This window comes from Adiantum capillus-veneris, chromosome 9 (assembly GCF_014529385.1).
Source record: "Adiantum capillus-veneris isolate H3 chromosome 9, ASM1452938v2, whole genome shotgun sequence".
NCBI lineage: Eukaryota > Viridiplantae > Streptophyta > Polypodiopsida > Polypodiales > Pteridaceae > Adiantum > Adiantum capillus-veneris.
In genome coordinates this window covers 155,105,816-155,111,890 of record NC_140939.1, presented here as the reverse complement: position 1 = coordinate 155,111,890, position 6,075 = coordinate 155,105,816, and positions in this window count along the sequence as shown.

The window sequence follows — 6,075 nt, the reverse complement described above, 5'->3', positions numbered from 1 at the left end:
TTGATGGATAATATTTACATGTAAAGAGGACCGTAATATTATCAATTCATTTTTTTGTCTCCTAGCCCAATGACTAGCTCAATGATTTAATAAAAAATGTGATAAAACCCCTAATCGCACAAACGCTATTTACAATGAAAAAGCAAGCCTAGTCACTATGCTAGGGTGTTTTTGTGGGGTGAAGTGGCTTCTTAAAAGATTTTATGAGAGCCGAAAAAACGGTTATCATTTAGTGCCCCCCTAGATGATGGTACATTCATGTACCATCAAAAGACATATCTTCCAATGAGAGTGTTTTTGCATCCTTTGTGATATTTGGTGCGTCAATCGAATCTTCATCTTGTAGTGCCAAGCTCAAAGACTTACATGGTATTGTAGCTGTTCGATGCTCTTGTAGATCCTCTGGTAGAACATGACTCAAGTAGGGCTTTAGTCGTTACCCATTCACCTTCTTGGGGTGCTCCTTGCCAGCCAAATCCATGAGTTGATAGTAGCGTGAGTAGTAGGCCTTCTTTACAATGTAGGGACCCTGCCATCTAGTATTGAACTTCACATCAAAGCGATTGTCAAGGCAATTATCGTACCTTAGCACCAAATCTCCTTCCTTGATCCCTTTGTCTTTCACCTTTTTGTCGAGCTTGTCCTTTATTTGCGTAGCCTTTCTTTTATAGCACTCATAAGCCGCCTCCCGTTTCCATTCTAGTTCTACTAGGGTGAGAAGACGATCTTCCCATGCTGCCTCTTCTCCTTGTGCCACCTTTCCATGAATTCGCATCGTTGGAATGTTGAGCTCAATGGGTTGCAAAGATTCTTGACCATAGACTAGGTGGAAGGGTGTAAACTCGGTTGCTTCCTTGTAGGTAGTCTGATAAGCCCACAATGCTCCATCCAAGAAGTCATCCCATAGCTTTGTCTTGTTCTTTACCATCTTTTGGATGATTCCTACAATGATACCATTAGCCTTCTCTACCAAACCATTTGACTGAGGATAGTAGGGTGTGCTATGCCGATGTAGAATGTGAAGCTCATCACAAACTTCTGTGAGCAAGCCCTTCTTAAATCTTGGACCGTTATCAGAGACAATCTCCAAAGGTGTGCCAAATCTGCAACAAATGTGAGTGTCTTGCTAACTGTTCTATCATTGACTTTTGCCATACTTTGAGCTTCCACCCACCTAGTCATGTAGTCTATGGCCACCAAGATATACAATTTTCCATTTTTATTCCTAGGCAATGGACCCATAGCATCAATGCCTCATTTTTCAAATGGACCATTTGCAAGGACTAACTGACGTGGACCATGCAACAGGCGCTTGTTTCCATTATTCTGACAAAATTGTGGCAGCTTTTACACCAATGTTGAACATCAATGTGCAAGCTTGGCCAAACATACCAGGCAAGCAAAATCTTTTTCGCAGTGAGTTCCTGTGCAAAATGACCACCACATGTTTCCTCATGCAAACCTTCAAAAATAGCTGAATCTCCTTGGTTGTCAGTATTCTCCTGCAAACTTGATCTTTTTCTCTTTGGTAGAGGGCACCTTCCAAAAACAAATACGAACTCACCTTCTTAATGAGCCTCCTCTTTTGAGCCTTTGTGAAGCCCTCTGGAAACTCGCCCTCTAAAATGTAGCTCACAATAGGAGCCAATGACTCCATCCCCAAGTACCTTGGTTGCTTTATCACTGTTGTTGCCATAATGACCTGCACTTCACTCTCAACACATGCAACTGCTTTTTGGGCAAGCAAATCAATATCTTCATTTTGTTTCCTAGGAATATGATACAATTGTATTTCTTCAAATTGATTGAAGAGTCTACGGATGGCATGAACCTTTTGCCTTAGCCTTTCATTCTTACAAGCCCAAATACCTAGAATTTTCTTCACAATGATAAGTGCATCCCCTTTTACCATGAGACGATGTATCTTTTGAGTAACACACATCTGCAAACAATGGATTAGTATGTCATATTCTGCTTCATTGTTTCTCGTGGAACCAGGCAAATTCACATAATCTTTCATAACAACCTCACCATTTGAATCAAGCAACACAAGCCCTCCCCATGCTTTTCCTGTAGCCTTCTTAAATGCTCCATCAAAGAACAAGGTGAATGCATTAGGTAAATGCCTCGGTGGTGATAAGGGTAGGGTTTTCACCTCAGGCACCTTGATGTCCCTTTCATGCACTCTATAGGTGAGAATCCCTGTTAATTGTGCACTCACACTATCTTCTACTCTGAAAGACTATTGGAACTCTTGCAATTCCATTATCCATTTTGAAATCCTAGGACTTAGTGTCATTTGAGATGACACCCAAGGAAACAAGTTTTCAGCAGTGATTATGATAAAGGGTTTTGGCAGGATGTAGGATCTAAACTTCCTACTGCAAAGACAAGAGAAAGCATCATAGATTTTTGCTTCTATGTAATCCTTTTCAAGTGCATTCATGACCCGGCTAGCAAAGTAGACAGGCCGCATCCTAGTGCTATGAGGATCTTGCTGCAAAAATACTGCACCCAATGTCTCCTTACCCACTGATGGGGGCTTTTCACAAGCCAAGCTCCCATACCCCTCTTCTCTCGTCCCCACCCCATGAAAACCCCCTCTTAGGGAGGGAGTGATAAAAGGCATTGAAAAAAGTAAGAAAAAAATAAAGTATGATTATGTAAATATATGAGAAAGGTAAAATAGGCCACCTCATGCCTGCGGGGCAGCCCATCCCCACCTTGCCTCCTTTTTCTTCACTGTTGCCCCGCCGTGTGTCCCTTTTTCTCTCCTCCACTCAAAAGGTCAACCCCCTCTCTCTTCCTCTTGTCCTTTCTCCTTTCTCTCTCCCCTCAAGCTACCCCACCTCTCACCAATAATGCATTATAACTCACCAATAATGCACCCTAACTCACATGCAACTTACCCTATCTTCCAAAATAGTATACCCCACCCCCCCTTTCTCTCTCCTATCATATCCCATGACCCAAATACCCCCCCTCTCTCTAGAGGGGGCCATGTCTCTTGTCTTGTAGCTAAATAACCTCCCCCACACTCACACACACTCAGTTTCACTAAATAAGGTGCCCACAGACCCATCCCCACCCGGTGGTTACCTGATTTTTCTTGTGTTCACACACATCTGCACACAGATTCACCTCTGAACACACTCCCCTCTCTCCCCTCTCATAATTACTTTATTCTCCATGTCACCTCTCACTTTTTTTCATCAAACCATCTCTCTCTCTTAGTCTCTCTCTCATGAGACTGCTGTTCTGGCACATATACACACAGCCAGACAAGTGGGGCCCACAGTGACATGGCCTATGTAGATAATGATTTCTTCATTTCTAAATTCTAAAATTTCTCCCCCCTCCTCCCCTATATAAAGAGGGGTCACCATCACACTAAGGACACACACACCATCACCAAAGAGTACACTATGCACTGTGTGTGCCTAGTGCACACACACACACCCACACCATCACCATCACCACAATCACCATGCTTGTCTTGAGCATGACCTCTACACCCTTGGCTATGGAAGATGAAGGGCAACTATATGAAGGATGATGGCCATAATCCTCGTGCGAGTTTTCGCCATCAACTCCCACCTATCCGCCATGTGCTCTACCACGCTCTCCCTTCTCATTCCCCTACCCTATGCTCCCCATTTCATCGCCTTATTCTCTAAATAAAGCTTGAGGTTTTGTGAGTATGTTTTCTTGCAATGTTTTGCCCATGTGAGGTGTGCGGAATCGCCACCTAGTTTTGTGTTTGGAGTGAGCTTGTGTATGTGTGAAGGGTGTGCGGATTCGCCATCCTTTTGTGGTGCCTAAGTACTAAGCTCCTATACCCCCTCCCTCACTCTCTCTCTCTCTCTCTCTCTCTCTCTCTCTCTCTCTCTCTCTCTCTCTCTCTCTCTCTCTCTCTCTCTCTCTCTCTCTCTCTCGATCTCACTCCCTTTCCTCTTCATCATTACTCCCAAGCATCCATCTCTCTTGGATGAAAACTTTGTTATGGTGGTGTGTTGTTTGCGTCCTAGCCGCTGAAGGTAGGTGGTGCCCCCTGTTTGCTTTACCATGACAGGCTCGAGGCGCGCCATTCGGTCCCCAGTGTTTTAGAGGCCGTCGGGGTTCGGGGTTCGCTTTGCTCTCGTCATTTGGTGCCCCCACTGAGGATCTTTTCATGAAACCTTCAGTTTACAAGACTGAAACCCTTAAACTATTGTGAATGGATGAATGGCTAGCAGGATTTGCTAATTGGACGACAGAAGAAGAAGAGCTCCAAGCACAACTAGACAAACTCCGCATCTCCATTGAAGCTTGAGTGCCAGGCGTAACGGTAATCGATTTGCAGTGGGAGAGTCAACCAACACGCCAAACCCAGTGGATATACATAGGCCAAGTGCCAAGAAGAAGAAGGAGAAGGTCAAAACCATGTCCGCAACCTACAACCAACCCACAACAACAAAATGGAAGGAGCTCTACACAATAGAGAATCAACACTATTCTACTTTGAGAATCGGGTAACTCAAGTCACCGAGGTAATTATCACAGTCAGTTTTCAAGTCGCACCTGATGCTGCAGCACAGATAACGGAATCATTGGCTCACACTCTCACTAGAGAAACTAGGGATCTACTGAGTTTGTTTCAGGAAAGAACACCACCCTCTCCCACAAGCTTGGACAGTGACTAAGCACATCTAAGCTTCACATGAATCAGTACAACCTACCTCAAGACAGATCACACATACCAACACGTGTACGCTCAATCAAGGTAATACTGGATTTGAAGGCTCACTACCAGCACGTCATTGACACCATGCTGGGTGGGGAGCAATTTTTTGAGGTTCTGGCATCAGATCAACCATTTGTCTTACCTTTGGTACAAGGCAATGTACCGTTTGAAGTTTTAATCTATGTCCTAGTATAAGAGGGTATACACGCCTCCTTGTAAAGAAGAAAAAAACTTTTGCAAGTTAAGCAGTGTGTCCTTCTAGCTCTCTCTCAGTAATCATGGCAAGTGTAGCATTTCCAACATTTAAAGGAAAGAAGGGGGAGGATTTGGTAACAGACTTCCTAGATGACTTTGAAGTAGCATGTGTAGTGAGCAACAAAGATACGGATGAATCCCGGGTTAGAATCTTTAAGCATCTCATGAAGCTAGAAGCTAGATCATGGTACAATGCACTTCCACAAGCAACCAAGGATGACTGGGAACCCTTAAAAACCGCTTTTAAGAGGCGCTTTGGGGGAGGTACCACTTCAGAAAAGTTGTGGGACAAGTTGAGAGACTTGAAGCAGGAGGTCTTTTAGAATATGCCACCTATGAGTCCAAATTTGTGGATTTGTGGGAACGGTGGGTTGAGTCACTGGCTAGGGGGAAAGCTGCACCCGATTTCCTAAAAAAAGATCGGTTCACGCATGGCTTATGGCCGCTTCTCAAGGAGAAGGTGAAAGGTAGATTCCCGGCTACGTACGAGTTAGCCGTTGAGATTGCTTGCCTTAAAGACAAGAAGCTGCGAATGAAAGCCAAAGAAACCGAGTCAATAGAATCAGGAACATCGCGTCGACCAGCAACTACGACAACCACCATTCCAACACCACCACCGGCTCTTGGGGTAAGAGATGACCAACAAGATATGTTGGCCCATATTACTGACCAACTGTAGAATTTGTCTGTCCACTTAATACAACAACGGAGGAGTCAAGAAAGATATCAAGACCCTGGAAGAGCACGACAACAAAACAGGGAGTATCATTGCTACAACTGCGGAGAAGACGGTCACGGTATGTACTACTGTCCCAAACCACAACAAAACTATAATAGAGGAGGTAGGAGGAACCAATTGTCACCCCCTAGAGAAAGAACACCCCCACCCCGAGCACCAACCCCACCAACACAAATTCTACGTCCACCCCAGACACCACTACAAGCATCCATTCCACCTCTTCCACCAGCCCCACCACCTGATCGCCCTGTAAACATCATAAGGCTAGAAGAAAAAGGAAAAGCCATAGTAGTGGATCCACCCAGAGCAAAGGAGAGGGACAAGGGTAAGGAGAAGGTAACCTTTTTAGAACCACTTG